Source organism: Orcinus orca, chromosome 12 (genome assembly GCF_937001465.1).
Source record: "Orcinus orca chromosome 12, mOrcOrc1.1, whole genome shotgun sequence".
Lineage (NCBI taxonomy): Eukaryota > Metazoa > Chordata > Mammalia > Artiodactyla > Delphinidae > Orcinus > Orcinus orca.
Genome location: NC_064570.1, coordinates 62,281,667 through 62,307,768, shown reverse-complemented (window position 1 = coordinate 62,307,768; position 26,102 = coordinate 62,281,667). Strand labels below are relative to the sequence as shown.

At 34.5% G+C, this 26,102-nt stretch overlaps 1 long non-coding RNA gene across 1 annotated transcript; it reads right to left on the bottom strand.

Annotated features, from left to right (window-relative positions):
* Positions 1-17,838: 17,838 nt before the first annotated feature.
* LOC125960628 (uncharacterized) lies at positions 17,839-25,074 on the bottom strand. The gene is made up of 3 exons (XR_007470483.1): positions 25,014-25,074; positions 20,089-20,191; positions 17,839-17,974 (listed from the first exon to the last, which is right to left on the bottom strand). It is a non-coding gene; the product is annotated as an uncharacterized LOC125960628 (long non-coding RNA).
* Between the last annotated feature and the right edge of the window lie 1,028 nt (positions 25,075-26,102).

The window sequence follows — 26,102 nt, the reverse complement described above, 5'->3', positions numbered from 1 at the left end:
CCCCATAAAGCTGTAGGTAAGTAAGAAATATTTTCATACACTCTTGGCATGTATTTAGCATCATTAGTTTCCACATCTGAACCAAATTTCTCAACATTTCAATCTTTTCTTAATGAGGCTCAGTGAGAAAACCTATTCTTTATTTTAACCGACCCTCACTCCTGAAGTGATTCCATCCAGTAATATAACTTCAGATATTATCTATATGCTGACAGTTCCCAAGTGTATTATCTATATCAGTCCCTCCTTTGAATTCCCAACGTCCATATCAATTACCTATTAGGTGTCTCTACTCAGATGTCTAACAGCCATCTCAAACCTAACATTCAATAGTGAGCTCATAATCACCCCCAAACCTTTTCCTCTGCAGTTTTCCCATCTATTTAGTTACTTGGTCCAAAAATCTTAAAATCATTCTTGACTTCTTTCCTTCACAAATATGTACACACATCTTATCTGTTCCATTGTCTAAATATATACAAAATCTTACCTCCTTACACTGCTACTACTACCAAGACTATTGCATAAGCTACTATCATTTCCAAACCAGGATTTGTGAAACAACTTATAAACTGATATTTCTTCTTCAGCCCTTGTCCCACACTCTTTAGGCTCTTCTAAACACAGCAGCTAAAGTGATCTTATGAAAATGTAGGGACTTCCCTGGTGGTCCAGTGGTTAAGACTTCACCTTCCAATGAAGGGGGTGTGGGTTTGATCCCTGGTTGGGGAGCTAAGATCCCACATGCCTTGCAGTCAAAATATCAAAACATAAAACAGAAGCAATGTTGTAACAAATTCAATAAAGATTTTAAAATTGGTCCACATCAAAAAAATCTTAAAAAAAGAATGTAAATTACACCATTTCACTCTTCTGCTCAGTCCTGGCTCACTAAGAGTAAAAAATAAATTCCTTTAAATTGCATATACAAATCAGTATAATCTGGCACTCATGATTCTCTGACTTTATCTCCTATTACTTTCCCAGTGACTTGCTCTATACCGGTCTCAGTGGCCACCTTTCCACCCCTTAAACACAGCAGACATGTGTCTCTCATAGGCCTTTGCATGTGTTGTTTCCTGTGTCTGGAATGAAACCTCTCCACGTATCTCCACTGCTGGCTCCATCATATGCTATAAGTCGTTGCTTGACTCTCTCTCTCTCAACGAAGTGTTCTCATCAACAACGTTGTCTGTCTTCTTTACTTTTCTCTACTGCACTTATGAAATCAACAGCTAATATATTGTTTTCTATTTTGCTTAAATTTTGTTTCATAATCTCCCATTACTAGAATATAAGCTTCATGATAGCTCAGATTTTTCTGTTTATTTCATTGCTGGAACAGTATTTTAACACATAAGAGATGTTGAATAGTTATTTGTTGAATTATTAATTTAAAATAATAATTAGGTTTACATAATATAGCCTTGGTAAATTACTTTATTTCTGTTAGAGTCCCTTAATGTTCACTCTGTAATTCAATCAGTATAATGTACAGCCCTTAACTAATTGACTTGTTTTCTCTATTTCTGTAATGGGGATAATAATAAAGTGCGTGACTAGGCTTCAGGATAAGAAAAAACCTGTATGACTTATCTAACCCATGGTGAAGTATACAGGTTATGTTTCAGCCAATTTCTAGAATAGCTGTGTATGTAAAATATTGTGTGTCTTTCTCTTAATTTTGCCACTATTTAAAAATGTTTCTTTAAGATCAAAGATCAATAAGTGAACAGCAGTTATTAGAGTACTCATTGTGGACAACTATATTTGATCCCCTCTCTCCTGAGGGCTGAGCCAAGGACTAACTTGGGTTGGGTTATGATCACGTTCGGAGCCTGAGAGAGAAAACTTCACCATGTAGACTGTAAAAGATGTAAATGGGGTGGGATGTGTTAATAGAACCAAGAGCTCAGTGTGCAATTGAAGTCCAATGAGCAAAGTAGTGATGGCATCACAGAAAGGTGGCCAAAAGTAAAGATTAAACTGAATATAGATAACAAGGATCATTAGAACCAGGTAAACAGAACAAAGCAGCCTTAGCCAGTCAAGGAGAGTTGATGAACCAGTACAATTGCCTGGAATAAACCTTGTTGCCTATGGTTGACTTTTTGTTTGTGTTATGGGGTGGGGCAAATAGATATTCTGACCTCAAGGAGATTACAGTCTAATGAAAAAAGAGACCAAAATGCATAAAATATTAATAATATACAATAACAAACATATTTTTTAAATTACACAAAATTTTGTCATAATAGTTACAATATAAAGTCAAAGCATATATAGAATAAAGTTTTCAAAATCTAAATGAACATATGAAAACACTAGATTCCCTTAAAACATTTTTAAGTATGCAGTGCATTTTGAGTCATTTAGACCACCTTCATTCAATATTGTGTCTGTTATAAATTAAAGGAAAAATCAGAAAAGAGTTATCTTTAGTTCTGTCTCTATACAATAAGGCTGTCTGTAAAAATAACTAATTATGAATAAAGTTTCTTTTTACCAAGGGATATTATTGCAAAGAGATTGCTTAAGTCTGGATGGCCTATCCAGACATTTTGGTACTAATATTTTTATACTGAAATTGTACCTTATGCAAAATAAGTGATTTGTTCTAATTTTGAAAAAGCAGGTTTGATACTAATGGATTATGTAGTTTAAAAAGAATGTCTTGGAAAGAGACATTTAATTTACATTTTAATGCATCAGGCTGCTTCTATCCAAGGTGGCCAAATCTCCTCTTTCGAGAAAACCAGGTTAAGTGTATTAATGGTTGGGCTGTTAAGCACATTTAATATTGTTCACTAACATTTATTGATTCTTGAAAGAGACTTGCTAGTAAAGCCTCATTCCTGTGCTGCTAAGATTAGGTTTATCCTGTATTAATTCTTTAGTTTGATCATTTAAATGTCTCCCAAGTTCAAGTTTTACATTTTAATTTATTCTTAGGCCTATGACAATGCAACTAAAACTTTAAGACTTTGCTCACTGCAAAGATTTAGCCTTGATTTTAATAAGCTTGGGCAAATTGGCAGCTTTAAATAACACAAGCAAAGCAGTATTTTTCAAGAGTTTTGTACAGAAGCACACATGATTATAAATGTTAGGAACAATGGGATGTGATTGTCATGGAGGAAGAAAATTTCCTTTTATAAATTACAATGCATCTATTCTTTCCAAGTAAGAAACTTCCCAATAGTTTTGATTTTCTTTTAGATAGTCAGTGGATAAAGAAGTATAAAATGAGTCAGTCAAATTAAAAGATAACTAAAATTGTCCTATTTTAAATATTGTCTCTGGGTTTACCCATGAAAGGAAAAGTACCCAAAAGTTACACACCATAACATCAGAAGTTAAAGATATCTATAATTGCTCAAAACTAAGTATCTTCTCTCACAGAATTTCTTTGTGTTTCTATAGTTTCATTTTTATAAGCATGGTGGCCTCATTTGATGTCAAGTGCCCATTTCAAGTGCTCCTAAAAGATTTTTTTGGTATAGGATATAAGGAGTAAGCATAATCAATAAAAAAATCACTTTTCTAAGCAGCCATTGGGTTTTTGGCCATAGATATAACACCTTTTTGTTATTTTGACATCCTTCAGATATTTCCTATCTCCTCCATTTCTTATAAATGTTTCTCAGATTTCTATAGATATAGTCTTAGGAGCTTATTGCATTTCTTAGAAAACATTTCATTTAATTTTAATAGGAGCCTATATGACTATGCACAGGCCCTTTCTATCCAGTTACGCTTACAAAAAATCAAGATGAAATAACATGTGAATGCTCAGACTGAGTTTCCCTAAGTAACTAACTGCACAGCTGGGCAGGTCAGGCAGGTCAGCAGCATATCTGCAATAACTATGTATTAGGGATGTGTCTTGAGCTCTTATTTATTAACATTTATTAACACATCCACACTGATAGAAACTGGGGTATTTTCCTCTCCCTGGAGGTCTCTTGACCATTGACCATCTGCATCAGGAAAAGGCATTCTTCTAGATTTCATATCAGGTGATGGGAAGGGTAAAGGTTGATAAGGAGCTTATCTGGCTTGGACACATTCCTTGTGACTTAAGCTAAAGCTCAGTCGTGTGAAAAGGAGAGGGGATAAGTGAAAAGGGGAGAGGATAAGAAGGCTGGCCTAAGATGTAGATAAGAAAATGGAGTCAGTGTGGTTCTGTCATACACTCCTGCTTTTGCACTTGTCACAGTGATCTTCTGCCTGTGGTCCCGAAGCCTTTGGGTGCCAAAGCTGCCCCAGAACCAGGGGAAGAATTAGCAAAGGTGTAGTCTTTCTCTTTAATGCCGTGGTGTATTTTGTCTTCTTTCTAGCTGTAAACAGGTTGCACTGTTTATGCTGAATCTAACAAGCCTCAAAACAAGCATAGGATCCTACCTCCACCCCATTCTCCTAGGAGCCAGCATGGTATCCCCCATTCACCATTTCTTTGGATGTTGTTATTTGTTACTTGTGCTTAATTTCTTGCTCTTTTAGCTTAACAAAGCAAGCGAACAGAAAAACACAACTAAAACCTACTACTGTATTCACCAACGTAAATAAACTTTAGTGTCTGGTACCAGGCTCCACTGGGCCAGTAACCACTTGGGCCCAGCTGAAACAACCACTTACAGATCCATTTATAGAAAATGTGTGTCCATTAGACTAAGAGTAATAATCTGATTTCTACCCATTAAGGAGACTGAAAAAAAATTATGAAATATTTTAAAGTAATATGATTTTATCTATATTACTGTAATAACTTTTTATTGTTATTGTATTGTGGTAAAGTATACATTTTGTAAAATTAAACATTTTAAACATTTTAAATCTACAATTCATTGGCATTAAGTACATTCACATCGTTGTGCAACCATCACCCCTGTTCATTTCCAGAACTTTTTCATCATCCAAAACTGAAACTGTGTAACCATTAAACAATAACTCCCCACACCCTCCCTTCCCAGCCTCTGGTAACCACTATTCTACTTTATATCTGTGACTATTCTATGTATCTAATAGTAGTGCAATTCTACAATGTTTGCCTTTTTGACTTATTTTACTTAGCATAATGTTTTCAGGGTTCATCCATGGTGTAGCATGTGCCAGAATTTCATTCCCTTTTTTTTTAATATCTTTATTGGAGTATAATTACTTTACATTGTTGTGTTAGTTTCTGCTTTATAACAAAGTGAATCAGCTATCCATATACTTATCTCCCCATATGCCCTTCCTCTTACGTCTCCCTCCCACCCTCCCTATCTCACCCCTCTAGGTGGTCACAAAGCACCGAGCTGATCTCCCTGTGCTATGCGGCTGCTTCCCGCTAGCTATCTGTTTTACATTTGGTAGTGTATATATGTCAGTGCCACTCTCTCACTTCGTCCCAGCTTACCCTTCCACCTCCCCGTGTCCTAAAGTCCATTCTCTGCGTCTGCGTCTTTATTCCTGTCCTGCCCATAGGTTCTTCAGAACCATTTTTTTTTTAGATTGCATATATATGTGTTAGCATATGGTATTTGTTTTTCTCTTTCTGACTTACTTCACTCTGTATGACAGATTCTAGGTCAATCCACCTCACTACAGATAACTCAATTTCATTTCTTTTTATGGCTGAGTAATATTCCATTGTATATATGTGCCACATCTTCTTTATACATTCATCTGTCGATGGACACTTAGGTTGCTTCCATGTCCTGGCTGTTGTAAATAGGGCTGCAATGAACATTGTGGTACATGGCTTTTTTTGAGTTATGGTTTTCTTAGGGTATATGCCCAGTAGTGGGATTGCTGGGTCATATGGTAGTTCTGTTTTTAGTTTTTTAAGGAACCTTCAGAATGGGAGAAAATATTTGCAAATGAAGCAACCGACAAAGGATTAATCTCCAAAATATGCAAGCAGCTCATGCAGCTCAATATCAAAAAAACAAACAACCCAGTCCAAAAATGGGCAGAAGACCTAAATAGACGTTTCTCCAAAGAAGATATACAGATTGCCAACAAACACATGAAAGGATGCTCAACATCACTAATCATTAGAGAAATGCAAATCAAAACTACAATGAGATATCACCTCACACCGGTCAGAACGGCCATCATCAGAAAATCTAGAAACAATAAATGCTGGAGAGGGTGTGGAGAAAAGGGAACCCTCCTACACTGTTGGTGGGAATGTAAATTGATACAGCCACTATGGAGAACAGTATGGAGGTTCCTTAAAAAATGAATAACTTGTTTTTATTAAAACTTCTGATTATATGGGCTTCCCTGGTGGCGCAGTGGTTGAGAGTACGCCTGCCGATGCAGGGGACATGGGTTCTTGCCCCGGTCTGGGAAGATCCCACATGCCGTGGAGCGGCTGGGCCCGTGAGCCGTGGCCGCTGAGCCTGTGCGTCCGGAGCCTGTGCTCCGCAACGGGAGAGGCCACAACAGTGAGAGGCCCGCGTACCGCAAAGAAACAAAACAAAACAAACAAAAAAAACTTCTGATTATACAAGGAATATGTATTTATTTTGAAAATTGTGAAATATGCAAAAGTATAAAAAAGAAAATATTAAACAATAGTATTCCTACCAGTCAAAGTGAATGGGTGCTAACATTTTTATAAGTATTTAAATATGTGTGTGCATGTATTTGGTAATTATGTGCTCCTACCATTCTCGAAATTGATTTTGTCCTTAATTTATTTTAAGCATTTTTCACATCTTAAGTATCTTTCAATAATCTGATTTTACAGTCTGTATCTTGGTTTAGTGTTATATTTTAGGTCTATTTATATTCTGTGTTTGCTAAAGATGCAACAGTTTTGTGCTCTATTATGCTCTGTTGAGATTTGGCTTATATAAACAGAATTATAACTTGATATCACCCATATTAATATCATTATTTCAAAAAATAAATTTCTATAATAATTATTTGGATATTTTGATAAAGTTTTATTATCATGTTAAAGTAATTCCATCTATTTCTCTCTGTGTTTTATTGGTTACCTGGAATATTACTGGTTCTTTTAGTATGCAGAGTCCCATTTCTAGGATTCTAGGATTTAATTTATCTCTGTTATTTGGAGTGTGTCTTTGAGTGCTGATCTTTTCCTAGGAAATACATATGGATAGCATATTTTATGAGACATTGTTTACCTAAGAACAACTTTGAAATTTTATTTTTATTTATTTTTTTGCTTGTCTACATCAAAAATAGATTGGCTTTGTCTAGGGAGCTTTTATCACAATCTTCGTTGTCTTTTGGCATTCTTATTGTAGAGAGTTTTAAGTTGGCCAGATATTTTCCCCTTTTGTAGATATTATTTCTTTTTTACAAAATTTTTTATAGAGATTATTTTTGGAGTTATTTAAGAGTTCAACACTTTCAGAAATATATACCTAAGTTCTGGTATCTTTTAATTAATGTCGCTTGATCCTCTGTGAACTCTCCCTATGTGCAAATTCAAGTCTTTAGCACAGGAAGATTTTAAAAGTTATTATCAATGCACTGTTGTATAACCTGTCAGCATCATTCCCTCCTTCTGGGTTAGGTCATCGTAATCAGTATTGCTTTCTTTTCCCCTCTGACTTCTCAGATAATTTCTTAATATTGCTATTTTTTTTTAATTTCATTTTACTAAATGTCAAATCTGATGATATAATCTCATCTGTGGTTTCTGTTTAAGCAGTCATATAGTCATATGCTATCTTTTCTATTTCCTAATTAGAAAATTATTAGTCTTGCATAAATTTTATTAAATTGTGTTGAGAACTTAAATAAGACATTTTCTAAAAGTTGTTTCTTATTATAACACTTACAATTGTCTTTCAGAGTGGTTTCCTTCTGTTAAAATATTGTATTTTTTATATAGCTCATGAGCTCTTTTTCCTTATTACTTATTTTATTTTAATTTCCTGGTGTTCATATTTGAAATTAAATTTGTTTGTATCTTTCAGATCCAGAAAAATGAGGAGGAAGAATTTTAGGTTTTCTGTAGCACACTTATCTGCTTCATATATCCAGTAACTTGAAGAGAAAGGTAAGGTGGCTGAAGCTCAATTTAATTTGAATAGAAAGTGTCTTCTTCTGTCCTAGGTTTCCCCCCGACTGTGTTTGGCATGGTTTACTTGCTTTGGTAGATTGTTGTTTCCACTGTTTATGGACATGGTAGTCAGCATTAAAAACATCTTTAGCGGTACCTATGGTTGTCTCTGAAGATTATAAACCAGGAGCAATTGCAGGTTTAGATTCCCTAAGGAGTATAATCTCTTGTATCTGAGTCTCTTGCTACGGTTGCTTATGAATCTAGATGTTCCTTTTGATTTTGTTTTGATTTGTTCCTCTTGATTTGATGCACCAGTGCCTTCTGTCCGCATACCTCTAAGTGAAAGGATGTTAGTGGGGTTCTGCTAAGCTCACTTCATTTATTCTTCAAGGTGTCTGTTCCTTCGCACAAGGGTGCATTGCTGTATGTCCAAAATGTTCTAGATCTGACACTATTCATTCTATATCTAGCAGAAATTCCTTGAATATACTAAATTGTTGTATCCATATTTTCTCAGTTTTAAGAACTCACGCCAGATACCACAAACACAAACACATGCACACACACACACACACACACACACAACATTGGAATAGGAATCAAAGGGACTTTTTTAATTGCTAATTATTCTAGAAGATAAAATTGTTACTTAAAAGAACCTCTCCAAAACCTACTGCATCTCCCTTGTTTCCTACACACATTTACCACATCTGTCAAAAAGTATAACGTTTATTTTTTAATGTATAATTAAATTATGTTCTTCGAAGAAAAATTACTAAGTGCTTATTATTTGCCCGGCTTTCTGGTTAATAATGCACATGGTTCTTTGTGGATGTGTGGGGTTGGTAGTGAGCATTGCACCAATGGGCAGGCAGACCTTGTCTTCCAGGAGCATGTACCCTAACTGGAGCTGTAAGACATACATAAACAACAACTACCTAAGGCAGAAAATATAAAATATCCTAAGTAATAAAGACAATAAGTACCAAAGGTGCTTGAAAGAGGGAAGAACATTTATCGGACTGACTTATTTAGAGAAGGCAGTAGAATTTTGACTTGGACTTGAAGGAAGGGTTTGGTTTCAGTAGAGTTGAGTAGCAGTTAATGCAGGTAAAGGAAAAGGAATGGAATTCAGAATGAGAAAGATGTGCTAGAGAGATTAAATGCATTGCTGTAAGTCTGCTTATTAGAATTGTTCTTCATGATTTCTACCAGTACTTTTACATATTTGCAGCTGAAACTTTAGTTTGTTATTACTTTTTAGGGCAAATTTTATCTTTGAATAAATAACTATTTCTTGAATCATTCTATAGTGAGTTTATGATGAAATCACACAATTTCAGCAGCTTGCAGGTATTGGCTTACATTGTTTTTATTAAAAACATTTCTCTTCTCCAACTGCTTTAGGAAAGAGTTTGATCAAACAGGAAAGAGTAAGTTGATCTTAGTGAACTTTTGTTAGCAAAGTTTCACCTAAATTTTCAATCTATACAGAATTGAATCTAAAAATCTGAATAACTTTAATTTAACAAAAATATTTTTCTTCTTTGTACTTATAGCTTGTTTCCACAGCATTACACTAGTGGATTGGAAAAGAAAACATTTATTATGAAAGTCCAATGATGTGTAAATGCATAGGGCAGCATTGGCTACTGACCTTACTTTCTTAATACTTATCTTTCTCCACTACCAACAAAGTTCAATAACTGAAAGTAAAGAAAAACATTTTGTTCACAAAGATTATTTTAGGCATTCTATTTTTTTCTGGTTTTGGATAATCAGGACATTGTGACATCTTGAAAAGATACAGGAAAACTTTGGAATCACTGAGTTTTATTATCGGAATATTTTCAGTACTGGACTGAGAGACACATAGCCTTATTATGCATATTCAAGAATAATATGTCACCATAACACAATATTTACACTTGATAGAGTAATTCTGAGAAGGCTTATCTTCGTTCCCCCACAAATTAAGTTTTCATATATATGTATGACCATTTTAGTCTGAAACAAAATTATTCACTCGAAAAAGATCTGTGCTTTCATTCTTGCATGCTTATACATTATTAAATCCTAAGATAGTGTAACTAAAGGCATTGAATTTAAAATCAGATAAATGCATGTCCAGATATAGCTCAGTTATTGACAAATTGTATGATCCTGGGTAATTATTTAAATTTACTTGACTTCAAATACACATGACTTCAGTTTCCTTATCTGGATGTGAAAATAAAATAGTAACTAGTTTTAAGGGTTGTAGAGATTAAGTGAGGTATTTTGAATAGAGTTTCCAGAAAATATTAGAAAGTTAAATATAATAACAGTTATTATATATATTTCACTGATGACAATTTGCATCTTCAGTTGACTTTCTGATTGTGTGAAAATACATATGCATATATATTTATATTTATATATATTTATATTTACTTTGTTTAGAGAAGGAGCCTTGACTGACTAAATGTACATAATTTTCTCTTCTTCTGTTAATACTCCACTGAAAAGACAGAATAGCAACAAGAATAAAACCATAATATGTTGGGCACCAAAATCAAAAGGAACTAGTAGCACATCAGAGAGTTTATGTAAATCATTTTTTTTTAAATTGAAGTATAACCGAAAGTACAGTTTCAGGTGTACAGCATAGGGATTTGATATTTTTATAGATTACATACCATACAAATCTATTATAATATTATTGACTATATTATCTGTGCTATAAATTACATCTCTGTGACTTATTTACTTTATAACTGGAAGTTTGTACTTCTTAATCCCCTTCACCTATTTCATTAATCCCCCCGCCCCGTGACCTCTGGCAACTAGTTGCTTATTCTCTGTATCTATGAATCTGGTTCTATTTTGTTATATTTGTTCATTTTTTGTTTGTTTTTTACATTTTACATATAAAGGAAAATATGCAGTATTTGCCTTTCTCTGTCAGACTCATTTCACTTAGCATAATACCCTCTAGGCCAATCCATGTTGTTGCAAATGACAAGATTTTATTCTTTTTATGGCTGAGTAATATTCCATTGTACATATATACCACATCTTTCTCATCCATTCATCTATTGATGGGCACTTATGTTGCTTCCATATCTTAGCTGTTGCATCCATATCTTGGCTATTGCAAATAATGCTGCAATGAACATTGGGGTGTGTATATCTTTTCTAATTAGCAATTTTGTTTTCCTCAGATAAGTACCCAGGAATGGAATTGCTAGATCATATTGTAGTTCTATTATTAACTTTTGAGGAATCTCCATAGTGTTCTAATGAGGGTCAGTGTATTTAAGCATTATGTCCATGTATACATATCTAATTGATAGACTAAAGATGTATGCCTAGCTGTGTCATCATACCGAATCCTTCCTGACTTCAGTGTTCACATCTATTATATGGTAAAAATCAGTACTCCTAATAATAATCCAGAGGTGGCTTCTCAATCATCTTGGACTTAGTGCATTAGTTTATTGGTTGAGATTGACCTACTTTTGAAAGTTAAAAAAGAGAGAGAGATCATTTATTTTCTTTTAATTATTTTTTCTTTTTATCAAAATAGAGTTACTTCAAGGAGAGCAGTGGGGCCTTGATTATAGTAGTACTATATGTTTTCCCTCTTGCCTTGCTACGTTTGATATGTCATAGTGAACCTAGTTTCAGCTTTTCACATTTCTCTATCAATAATAATTTCTAAATTAAAGGAAATTTCTAATTTGGTAGCTGAGCAGCTGACTCAACAATAATTTTAATCATTGCTTGAGTAAATTACTCTCTGCTCACATTCTAATATTTTCAGTACCCTGCTTTATATCTGCTCCTTTTAGTATGCCTATTTGTCTAGTTGCCAGCCCTCATGAATTTCACTTATCTGATTTTTGCTAAAATATGGTTGACACATAAATTAGCCCATTGGTCTTCATGAACTTTCATTTTGTAAATATTTAAGCAAGTAACATCATTATAAGGTACTATGTCTTTAAAAATAATGAAATATTTTCTCACCAGAGCAATCTTGAAAAAAAAAAAGAACACAGCTGGAGGTATAACACTGTGTGACTCTAGACTATACTACAAAACTACAGTAATCAAAACAGCATGATACTGGCAGAAAAAGAGACATGTGTATCAGTGGACCAGAATAGAGACAAAGTAGCCCGGAAATAAACCCAGGCATTTATGGTCAATTAATCTACAAGAAAGGAGGCAAGAATATACAATGGAGAAAAGATAGTATTTTCAATAAGTGGTGCTGGAAAAATTGGACAGCTACATGTAAAAGAATGAAACTAGAACATTTTCTCACACTATAAACAAAAATAAACTTCAGATGGTGAAAGACCTAAATGTAAGACCTGAAACCTTAAAACCCCTAGAAGAAAACATAGGCAGAATAGTCTTTGACATAAATTGTAATAATATCTTTTTGAATCTGTCTCCTAAGACAAAAGAAATAAAAGCAAAAATAAACAAATGGGGCCTAATTCAATGTAAAAGCTTCTGCGCAGCAAAGGAAACCATCAACAACAACAAAAAATAAACCCTACTAAATGGGAGAAAATATTTGCAAATGTTATGACTGATAAGGGTTAATATCCAAAATATATGAACAGCTCATACAACTTAATATCAAAAAAAACAAGCAACCTGATTAAAAATAGGCAGAAGACCTGAAAAGACATTTTTTCAAAGAACATATATAGGTGGCCAATAGTCACATGAAAAGATGCTCAACATTTCTAATCATCAGAGAAGTGTAAATAAAATTGCAATGAGATATCACCTCACACCTATCAGAATGACTATCATCAAAAAGTCTACAAATAATAAATGCTGGTAAGGATGTGGAGAAAAGGGAACCTTAGTAACTGTTGATGGGATTGTAAATTGGTTCAGCCACTATGGAAACAGTATGTAGGATACTCAAAAGGCTGAAAATAGAATTACCATGAGATCCAGCAATTTCATTCCTGGGTATATATCCCAAGAAAATGAAAACATTACTCAGAAAAGATAGATGCACTCCAATGTTTATATGATAGTCAAGATATAAAAGCAACCTAAGTGTCCAACAATGATGATGAATGGATAAAGAAGATATGGCATATACCTGTGCAATGGAATATTATTCAACTGTAAAAAAAAGAATGAAATTCTGCCATTTGCAGCAACATGGATGGGCCTAGAAGGTATTATGCTTAGAGAAACAAATCAAACAGAAAAAGACAAATGCTGTATGTTATCACTTATATGTGGAATCTAAAAAGTAAAATAAATTAATGAATACAGTAAAACAGAAACAGACACACAGGTATAGAGAACAGACTGGTGGTTACCAGTGGGGAGAGAGTGAGGAGGAGAGGTGGGGTGGGGGTAGGGGATTGAGAGATACAGACTACTATGTATAAAATGGATAGGCTACATGGATGTATTGCACAGCACATGGAAATATAGCCATTATTTTGTGGTGACTTTAAATGGAGTACAATCTATAAAGTTATTGAGTTGCTGTGTTGTACATGTGAAACTAATATGATGTAAATCGACTATATTTCAATTTTTTTAAAGTTCTTTTTTAGTTTTCTACTAGTTCTTACATATTGACTCTCATTCCTTTCAATATTATTTTGTAGCAGAGAGAGAACAATAATTCCTCAATCTTTCAGTATTTCCATGTGCTTCCCTATATTTCCCATATTCCTTTGAAATTAAGTTGATGTCTTGTGACTAGTTCTAGTCAGTGGACTTAGAGCATGAACAATGTTTTTCACTTCCAGTGTGAGAACATTAAGAAATGATGTGCTCTCTCTACCACTCTATTACCAGGTCACAGCAATATCAGAGGTCAGGTGTTCCAGAGCGTATAGCTATAAGATGAAGGAAGGCCGCTGGACCTCTGTCTTGCTTGAATGAGCAATAAACGTTTATAAGATTAAACTAATGATATTTAGGGACTAATTTGTTACAGTTTCATGGCCTAGCCTATTCTGCATAATACCTCAATGTACAGTCTCCAAATATGTGACTGTTCCTCCTTCCAAGATCTTGACTATAAACTCTTTTGTTTGTAGATAATTTTAATTATAATGATTTTCTTTAAAAGGTGGTTTGTGCTACCTAAATTTTTCTCAAGATGTCTAAATAAGCTTGGCTCTATATCAGAACATAGAATTCAAAACACTAAAAATAGAAATGAAATATTCCAGTATACATTTATAATAATTGCATGACATTATGAAATATTAAACTACAAAAAATAAAAGCATAGCAAAGCAATGAGAGAAACAGAACCCCTCTTCCTACACATAGAGACATACTTCATGCAGTTGTCCTATCTGTACACCTGTATATACGTTTCCACACATATATCTATGACAGAAAATATATTGTAGTTTATAAATAAGCATAATAAAATAGTACAGTGTAATAAAAAAACAGATATTACTTTCAGACTTACTTCATGAAAACTTAGGGACTGCTGCAGCACCTTCATCTACAATTAAGTGCTTTAATTGCTATTATTATTGTTATTATTATATTTTTTTTACCACCTAACTGACCCTATATAACTAGGTAGGGAGTATGCTTTCAGAGCATACGGTAGATTTAATTTCTTACATCACTGAATACTTGAGATGCTAAAGTTAAAAAACAATTGCACATATTCCAAATTCTCCTAGTTCTGGCCTTATACCACTCTGCAAAATGCCTAACCCCACTCCTAAGTATTCCAGAAATATAAAGGCCATCTCATAAATGTATACTCAAGTGCTTTTTGACAGAAGCCATCACAAATGACTTATTAGGTATACAGAATCAAGTTGCCTGGGTTTTATTTCAGCTCTACATCTTATTAGTGGGGACCTGGGCCTCAGGCTATTCATCAGTAAAATGAGGATATTAATAGTATCAACCTCATATCACTGCTACAAGAATTAAATGCGTTAACATTTTTGTAAAGTCCTTAGAACAATGCTTGGCACATAACAAGCACTATATCATTTTTTTTTAATTTAATAAAAATGTAAATGCTCAAAATTTTTGTAAGACAATAATGGGCATATTGAGATTATATTATTAAGTTAACATATAAATGAGTCCTTGATGATCTAAGATATTTATTTTAGCCGAAATATGCTCTTTAAATCACAAGGAAAGGGATTAAATTTCCTCAAAAGCATTGTCCCAACATAAAATCAAAACACATACTACTCCCAAATGTTTTTTTGTGGAAGCCATACTTCTTGCTGCTGGTTGGGAGCTAGAACTTCTCTTGTTCCTGCTGCACTGCTCACAAACTAACTTCCTGGTATTCTTCACAAGGTGGAGCCTTAGTGTGACACCTTATTATCAGTCTTGAATCCATCACTGGTTTCTTATTCCCACCACCAGCCTGACATTAGGCACCAAGATTATTCCTGCATGAATTTTGTTCGATTTTGTTTTTTGATCAGTTCTCATTGGTCCAGCAATCCCTCACCATCATAAACCATTTTTTTCTTTTTTTTTTTTTAAACAATGATATCATCTTTCCTTCTGAGCTTTCCTATTGCAGTTCTTTGTCACTATTCTAGGCTTTTGGTGAGAGGCTTTAGCCTCTGAATTTTTATTTCCTTTCATATCTTTTTGAGAAAAAGTAAAAAGATGTAAAACCAAGTAGTGCTCTGGGTGTATATATTTTATTTCATTCATCAGTTCAGATCTCAGTATGGTGTTGCTGTGCAAGAACCTTCCACTGCTTTTACCTTCTGCTCTGAAAGGGGATGATCCTGAGAAGCAGGTAATTTTCCTGCAGAAGTTCTAGTATGCTAGTGCCATTCTTTCTTCCTGATTCATAGTCTGAGTTGTCTGAAAAAAGCAGAGCTGACCTGGGACTTTCTTTCAAAGCCATAGTGTGTGCAGAACTTGGAATATCTGAATAAAATGAATGACAAAAAGAATAAATATATGTATAAATTAACATAATTTATATCTCTAAAATTATTTAATGTGTTCACAGAGATAACTGAATTATAGCATAATTTAGAAGTAGGTAGAAATTCAGCACATGAAACAATAGTATGAATATAAACAAAAGCTAATGAAGTCTCTAATGCAATGAACACATATAAAGATGAGTGTAAGCATGGATGCAATTTTAATTTTTATCTGCAAATAATAAGATAAAAATATCATTGCTTACATGGGTCATGACATCCATAGAAACAAAATCAATGTATAGGGGAAGCCAAAAATAGATAAGAAATATATTTCCTTGGAGGGAATATATGAGCATATTCACATAGACTTATATAACTATATTCTTATGCATCAAGTAGGTATTACTTGTAAATGTCTATTCAAATCTTTGTCATTTTGAGCTCTTTATGACTATCACAGGAGATTTCAAAGCCTGAAGTATTTGCTATGAGGTCTGACAAGGTCCTGAAGTACAAAAGATTAGAATATTCATTATATATTGCCTACGTTTGTGGATATGCACAACAATTAATGGCTCTCATATTCCAGCTTCTCTAACCCATTTAAGGATTGTGAGCCTAGTTGAAACACATTGACCCCAATTCTCCTTTCCCATCCTTTGCCAACAGTAACCTTAGGTTTCTTCCCACACCTCCTGGCTGCATTCTCTAGCCATAAGGTTCACTTGTGAGGCATTTTCCAAATAAGAAAGACTCATTGCCACTCTGGGAAACAAATGAAATTAAGAATATAGCAGGAAATTTACTTTATTTGGTCTATCACAATTTAATCTTCAGCTCTAATAGTTTATTTGCTAATCCTACTACATTAAATTCTTGCAGAGGTTTTTATTCTGTAATGATATTTATATCAGTGCCCTCAAGCAGTGCTATAGTTAATGGTCTGTTGTCATTTCCATTATAAACTCCCTATTGCACAAGTAACAGGAGAACCAAGAACCTGTGACTTTCCTAGCTGAGGGCACATTTCAATGCTCTTCTAAATTACAGTATTAGCCAGAGCGCTTTCGTGAGGCAGTATTTTCAGGCAATTTAAGAAATAGCATTTAAAGGGGAAAAAAGAAATCAAAGTTCTACTCACTATCTTAGCAATCAAATAAATATCTGTAGGTAAGTTTTGTTCTGTTTTTGTAGTTTCTTAAACATGTTATACATATATTTACAAATAATAAACTGTTTCGTGTCATTTTGCATTACTGAGATATTGTCTTCAGCATCTGGTTTCAATTAAATACAAAATAAATTTATAAAATGAGGAACATTTTATATTTCTGCTTAAGTTTTTAAACAACCTACTACTATATCGAGGGAGGCATGAATGAGAAATATTACTAACATATATTTTACGAAAGACAGTTTTGTAAAGTAAACATTGGAAGGGGATGATAATTATATTGTAATGTGGTTGAAATGGATAAATATAACCATAATATTCTTTTCACTGAATAAATTATACAGCTGAGTGTCTCATTATGATGTTACAGTCTTGCCTTGCTTAATGGAGCAGAATATAGAACCAATAGTTCTGGTCTCTTCTTGACTAAGCTGCTATGGCTACTGTGGGATGACAGCTCTTAAGAGAACAGTCTTCCCTTAATAAAATTGGGATATTCCACAGTGAACAAGCAAAAGAAAAAAAATACAAATTAAAAAAATACAATGTTAGTACATTTATTTAAAATAAGTGGCAGAAAGAAATGTATTATATTATACCAACTGTACCATTAATTATAAAATGTTGTAAAAAATAGAACATGGAGAATACAATGTGTTTAATTTTCAAAGATTAACTTATTACACAATTCTAGGGTAGGACAGAGGACATGTTGCTGAGGCTCCTGGTTCACTGTAAGAATTGCCTTGTTCAGTCTTCCCTTCTCTTCTTTGCTTCCCCAAGTCAGTTTGTCTATGAGAACCTGTGAAGGCACAGAACTTCACTAGCTTGTGGCAGTCTCTGAAACAAAATGCAAACCTTCTGTGAATGAGTCATTTTGAATAATTTGTTTTATGATTTTTTTCTAACTCTTAAAACAAAGGCACTTAAAAATCATAGGCATTTTTGTCATATACTTTTGAAATTTATTATACCTTCCTGTATGTATAAAGAGAGCACATTGAAAACCATTTAAACTGTCATTGATGATTCAGTCAGAATTTAAATTATTGTCTTGTGATCTAATACAGTAATGCCCCCAGGGCATATTGAGTTATGTAAGGCTGTTTGCCATTATGTTAAATGACCTTACACTGTGCTGTATTTGTAGTTCTTATGTTTTGATTTTGTGGATATTTTTTGTATTTTCCTCTGATGCCTGGCTGGCATATTTTACTGCTCTCCCTGAAACTGTTAGTCTGTATTTCAATTTAATTTAATTCAATCAAGTTTTATGTTATTTTACAGTTTAAAAATTTAATTTAATTTTACTTTGCTTCTATTCTACTGGCAACCCAGAAAAAGCTGTTAGGAGTTCATGGAAAACAAGATTCCATAGCTGCGAATAAGAACCTGAGTATATTTAGTGCTTGAGCCTTTTTTCATATATTGTGTGACATGAGTTATGACTCTTCAAAAGTTTTCTTGTTCATACTCCATGTACTTTGTCTGTATATCTATAATATATGTTTGGAAAATTACTGAATGCCAGGTAGGTGAGTTGTTATATTACTGAGGGACAATTTTTAAATATATTAATATATTAAAATATTAATAGAACCTTACAAAGATACCTTCAATAATTTTATTCATAAAACCTCTAATGGCTGTTTTGGGGTTTTGTATGTATTTTAGAAGGTAATAGATATCTATCAAAGCTCCCCTCCTGCATTAAAAATAATAATTAAAAATATTAATAATTTGGATGCAAAAAATCTAAGGAAACCTAATATCTAAGGTAATATGTGATATAAAATATATAAATCTAAATTTTTTCATGGTAGGATTGCATTGGCAGTTATTGAAAATTGATATCACATGCATGTCCAATGATAAGAATAATGCTAGCTTACATGTATTGAGGGTTTACTGTGTGTCAAGCACTGTTCCAAATACTTGTCATTTAGTAACTCTTATAAGTCTCACAACAAACCCTAAGATGGGATGCTATTCTTTTAAATATAAGGAAACCAAAGCATGAGTGAATATGAAACGTTCCTACGATCCCGCAGGTAATAAATGGGGAGTCAGAATAGACAATATCTTAAGTCCTTGTGATAAGAATAGGTAGACTTTTTTTCCTCTACCTCTCCAAGATGATGTGAACTGAATACAATCCACTAATTCCTTTGCACCATCTGGAACACATTAGCTAGATGACTCATTCTCTCTCTGTCTTCTTCCTTATTCCCACATCCTGCTCCTCTCCAAATCTAGAATCTTGAGATTTAAGGAAAGGATCTAGTAAGATTTGCCCTCACTCAGTCCTCTCTTGGCTAGAAAAATGCATAAGATTTTACTCAGCAGGAGCACAGAGGGAGGTCAGAGAACATTGAAAATATGGAGAGAAATCTGTATGCACTCTCTCTCCCATGCTCAAAAAACAAATACATATTATTTTTCCCCATGAATGGTTCATAGAAACATTTCTCCACAGAAGTATTAAATGAGGATCTCCTGTGATGAGATTATCAGTATTCAATTAGCTGAGTCAATCCCTCTCACAGAGAAAGTTTTAGAAGAGACATTAATACAGCATGTGTTAATTGTTTGCATTATTCTGATAGACAAGGTACACTTTTACTGAAGTACAAACAGCAACAGAAGTCATGCTTTATTTTGAAACTGATCATTTCTGTGTCACTATTAATAATTGTTAGTAGACGCTCCCTCTATGTGTCACGTGCTGTGCTGAGTAATTTATATATGTCAGTGCTCACCCCAATCCTGAATATTAAGATAATGAACTTTCTGATAGTCAAGAGTCTTCTCTGTGCTTCTAACCACTGCCCTTTACTGCTCTTTACTGCCTTAACACTTTTATCACATAATCAACCAGTACCAACCAACAAAAGCAATTGTAATATATCAGTAGTTTATTAAGTTATCACCATCTCACCATATTCCCTGCTTACACTGAAACTTTTCCTTTAAGGGAGAAGTAACTATCTTGGCAGAAACAGGAATCTCAACCATCAAAATCTTCATTCTCTTACTGCAAAGCTTAACAGTATTAACCTAGATATAGGACAAAAAAAAAACATATTTAGAATGGTATTCATCATTTTCTTCCTCTTCCTCATAATAGAAAAAGGTTCCCCCAGATTGGAAGTTTGGGGGGAAAAAAAGAGTTGGAGAAAATATAAGCTATACACTGAAGGACTCTCTGAGAAATGGTTTCAAGTGCCTCTTTATCCAAGGAGGTCTCCAAAATACGAAGAAAATTAGATCTGATATAAGGTTTGAAATATAACAGTGAAGAGAACAATGCCATCGGGAACTCTGGGAGGGGCTGCCTCACCCTGACCCCAGAGTAGAGATAGTTGCAAGGGCTGCCAGGAGCAAAAAGAGACCAAGATGGATCAAAGAGATAATGTTCAGAAGCCACCAAATTTTCTGCCTCCTAGTTTTATCTTTGTATATGGCTTCATATCTATCCTAGCTTGTGGTTCTGTGAAGAGCAAACTGGTCCATCAGTTTGATAGATAATTTAGTCATAGCTCAGAATTCTTACCTCTTTTTACTGAAACTGTAATCTCTCTCTGTAGGTACCGAACATGAAAGCACAAAACTGGCTACCTTATCTTAAAAGTAAAGGGTAAATAATTAGATGAAAGACAGTGAATTATAGCAAAGAATATTATGTTGATCCTGAAATATCTATATTCCTTATTTCCAGTTGCCTGGATTCTGGTAGTTATGAGGTAGCCCTAGGTATTCCTTTCCTTAACACACCTAGCCCGTCTTTCTTATGCAGTTAGAAAAGGGGAGCCAAAACACTAGGTTTTGGAAGAATAGGTGGCAAAGGTGTAAGTTATTTTTATGGCTTATTTTTAATAAATTTTTGAGATATAGTGTAAAGAAGGGCCAATATGGGCTGCAGTCTTTTGTTTGTTTACAAGTGAGGGGTAGAGAGAAGAAGCAGAGAAAGTCAGGTTAGAATGTGAAGGTGCCTTTGATTAAGTCCTGGCCTCACAGAAGGTGAGGGAAATGCCAAAAGCCAAGGTTATTTGCCAGCTATCTAAAAAGGTGGTCCAGTGGGAACAACCAACTTCTTTTTTATTTTTCATGCCTTGAGTCAAAGTCGGTTGCCTTGGTTACTCAGGCCCTCTTTCCCATCTGGGACAAAGGAAAAACAAACTCAAGTGTGTCCATGCCCTAAGGGAGCCACATGAAGGAAAACAGCCTCTTGTTTGGGAACTAGCTCTAGATCCATGTACCTACCAAGTGGACTTTAGTTATGCAGTTAGGTTTCCTGAGAGGAAAATCTGTAGTTCAGAGAAGTAACAGCAGCCTTGAGGCCCGCTTTTCACTTTTTCTCAGAATTCTCAGGATACTTGAATAGTAGGTGAGATGAGAAGGATATTGGGTAGAAATAGGTCATGATATCTGTTCTACAGCCCTCTCTGTTTTCTATGCCTGAGGATCTTGCTTGCTAAGCAACCTAACAAGCAGGGACAACTAGTCAGAAACCTGACAAAACAGTCTTTATGAGATGAGGAATGGCATACCTAAGCACTTCACCTGAAATAATGAGGAGGAAAAGAAAACCTTAGTTCAGTTGTCTTGCTTTTCCAAGTTTTCCTGAGGCTAACTTCTTAATGTTATCTTTAGCAATTTATTTTGTTTAATTATCTAGTTCCATTACAAAGTGCAATGTCTTTGCTTTAAAATGCACTTAAATATTACCTTCAAAAGTATTATTTACTATGTTCACAGAAGAGTTTAGTTTCTAGGTTTTATAATATTCATAGAGAATGATGTATGCTTGTTTGAATTTAATTTAGGCTGAAGGAGTAGATAAAAAAGGAAGTTGGCAAAACCCATAGGATAGCATTAAGAAAATGAGGCAGAATAATACTGCCGATGCAATGCAGATCTTTCAAAGTCCATTAGTACTGTTAATAAAGAAGAGAAGGAAAAGCAACAACTGCCTGACTGAGGTAAAGAGAGTGCAACTCACCCACAAAGGCTCCGAGGGCCCGGCGTTTGACTAGGTATTTTTAGACTTTACAGACTCAGAAAAGTGTCTTAGATCTTCATTCAATAAAATTAATGTACACCTTTTGCAGGGTAAAAAACAAAATTAGAATTTTTCTTCTGTAACTGAGTGATAATTACCTGTTCCTGTAGCTATGTGACTGAAGAATCAGGTCAAAGAGAAACAGACATTTTATTGGGTTTTCCTTATTTTGAGATAATTCTGAAATCTACTATGGTGTTACAAAGAAAATCACATCTAAGTATTATATGACTTTTGAACAGAAAATTAGCAGTGTAAAGAAAGGTTTCAACAGCTCACTCTGTCAGTGGTAAGATCTCTGGTTCTGTGTGTGAGCAGACACTTTATCACTCCTAGATTTTTCATATTGGAGCGTTTATTTAGAAAATGTGATGTCAGTGGGAAGGGCAATGAGTGAGTCTCGTGAAGTAATCTCTTGATTCACTCTACAATTTAAGTTAATCCAGATATCAAAATAGGTACTTAAGAAGACACCTGAACTCCTTCAATCTAGAAAGATCCTGCTGATTAAATACGGCTTTAAAAGACTGATTGTCTTATTTGCCTGAACATCAAGTTGACCAAATGCATTGAATGCTCAAACTGTAAAAAGCAATGTAGCAATGAAAAAGTTCAAAAATAATAGACAAGTAGGCATCACCTTAAGTTCACAACTTAACTGGGGACAGAGAGCATATGCACGTGGAAATAAACTCCAGCATTATTACATCTCTTTACTGACACAGAAACTAAGTATATATGTGCTAATGGGATAATTCTCCTCAAGCTGCTTACTAACTTCCTAATTTCCTAGCTTACTAAGAGGGAGTGATTTTGTAAGTGACTTTGACATTAAAAACAAACTGGTTCAATAAGAAATTACTCAACTGAATCTGTTTTTGTTTTTGTTTTTTTTTTCAGTTGCTTATTAACACATTTAGGTAAGATTATTCTATTACCTGATTGTTTGCTGTCTGTTGCACTAAAGACACCTATTACTCTGCTCTTGCATTGCAGGTTATGTTGGCTAAAGTATTTATGTAGCTGTTCTTACAATCTTGTGGTGAAAATTAACAACTGCACTTATACTGTCAGCACACACGCAAAACTAGAGAATCTCTCTTTCCTTCTACTACTTTGACCATCAGCCACATCTGTGCTAGTGACCTGCTGCAGAATGAGCTCTAAGTAAATTTGCAGCCAAAACTAGCATTTATATTTGGAATCTCATTGACATTAAGTTAAATTTACTCTTATCAAATCCTATTCTCCCATCCTTCCTTTATGCTAAAGTATAAATAGTTGATAACTAGCTATGGCTGTGTTTCTCAAACTGGATTTACCAAATCAGGTATTCAGATAAGTCAAATTTCCATAATCAAATAACCTGAGAAAAACTACTATTTCCTCCTTTTGGATAATCATAATGCATATCAGCATATGTAGGCATCGACCAGTCCTGCTGTAAAGAAATTTGTTTATCTTCACTAGGGCAATGTTTTCCAAATATGATTCATCCTGTAGCATTTTTATTTTTCAAAGCTTCTTTATGCTTAAGAATAAATCTGAGGAATACAGTTAGGGAAAGGCCGGAATCAAGACTAACCCTTCCTGGGGGTAGAAGGTGAACTTTCAAGTCTTTGTCTATCATGGAGAAGAATGGAGTGGGGGTGAGAGAAGAGAAAGTGGCAGTCAAGGCTTCTCTTTATCATTGACAAACTGCTCTGCCTAGATGTAGACAAACTACTTTTGTCACTCCATTGTGGTCTAGAAAGCACTAGGTAGTCATTACAGAAGTTTCTCTCAAGATAGAGAAGTGTCTTTGGTGAGCTCTACAGTGAAATTTAGCAAAAAATTGCAAGCAAAATTGCAATTGCAAAAAAAGTATTAATTATTCTTTAAACACAGCACCATTCTCATTAAAGCCAACTGCATTACAAACAGTTGAAAGGGCACGAGTATGGCCAAATGGGAAGGAACTTTGGATTTACAATGTACAGAACTATTTGAATACTTACTTTAACACTTTCTAAATCTAAATCTCAATGTTTTCTTCCCTTTATGTGTATGTATAATTGGTAAACAAATAAAAAAACTGGTATATACTATGTGGTGAATAAGTGCTATGTTACATGTTTTAGTTCTTTCTCTGAGATAAAAGTATCATGGAACTGGAGATTGACAAAAATGCTACTAAACATATAAAAACTTAGATATAGGATAAAAAAAGAGTAGAGTAACGAATGATTCACACAGTTTATAAAAAGTGAAAATGATAAACTTTATATTTTTAGAACAGTTTTAGGTTTACAAAAAAATTAAAAAGGAAGTGTAGAGCTTTCCCATGTACTCCATATACTGCATAGCCTCTCCCATTGTCAATGTCACTCAACACAATGGTACACTTTCACCAAGGATGAACCTACACTGACACATCATAATCACCCAAAGTCCGTAGTTTACAGTACATTTTGGTATTGGTGCTGTACTTTCTATGGGTTTGAACAAAGGTATAATGACATAGCTATCATTATGATATCACATAGAGTGTTTTCACTGCTCTGAAAATCCTCTGTGCTCTGCCTATTCATCCCTCTACCATCAACCTCATGCAACCACTGATTTTTTCTTTTTACTATCTCCATAGTTTTGCCTTTTCCATGTCATATAGTTGGAATCATACAGTATATAACATTTTCGGATTGACTTATTTAACTTAGTAATATGCATTGAAGTTTCCTCTATGTGTTTTCATGGATTTGATAGCTCATTTCTTTTTATCACTGAATAATATTCCATTGTCTGCATGTACCACAGCTTATTTATCCATTTACCTACTTCAGGGCATCTTGGTTGCTTCCAAGGTTTGGCACTTATGAGTAAAGCAGCTATAAACATCCATGTGCAGGTTTTTGTGTAGACATAAGTCTTCAACTCCTTTGGGTAAATACCAAGTAGCACAATTGCTTCATCATATGGTTAAGAGTATGTTTGGTTTTATAAGAAATGTCAAATTGTCTTCCAAAGTGTCTGCAACATTTTGCATTCCCACCAGCAGTGTATGAGAATTCCTATTGCTCCACAGCCTCACCAGAATTTGGTGATGTCAGTGTTCTAGATTTCGGCCATTCTAATAGGAGTGCAGTTATATCTCATTGCTGTTTTAATTTGCATTTCCATGATGACATATGTTGTGGATTATTTGTTTATTTATCACGTGTATGTCTTCTTTAGTGAAGTGTCTTTTAAAATCCGCAGCTCAAAAAAAAAAAAAAAAGAAAAGAGGGCTTCCCTGGTGGCGCAGTGGTTGAGAGTCCGCCTGCCGATGCAGGGAACACGGGTTCATGCCCCGGTCCGGGAAGATCCCACATGCCGCGGAGCGGCTGGGCCCGTGAGCCATGGCCGCTGAGCCTGCGCGTCCGGAGCCTGTGCTCCGCAACGGGAGAGGCCACAACAGTGAGAGGCCCGCGTACCGCAAAAAAAATAAATAAATAAAATCCGCAGCTCATTTTTTAAACGGGCTGTTTGTTTTCTTAATGTTGAATAATCTTTTTTATTAAACCTGAAATACCGGCGTGGCCACCATAGCATTGGCTATGAAATGTTATAACGGTACTGCTCTTACTAATAGACTACAAAAGATACTACACTGCTAGTATTTCAGTGATCCATAATGGGATGATGTTTTTAAGTATAATGTCATGTGATTCTTCATGTGAAAAGAAGTTTACGTTGCTTTGTCTATCGTCAAGGGTACAGAATGCCAGTAATAATTGAGAAGCTGGCAATACAAGAAAATGTGCTCAGTTTATAGTGAAAGCTACAGAGTCATGTGAACAAAAACGTGTGTGTGTGTGTGTGTGTGTGTGAGAAAAGTAAAGCAGGCGTCCAGCATTGTAGAGAAGTCCATTGATACGAATTTATTTA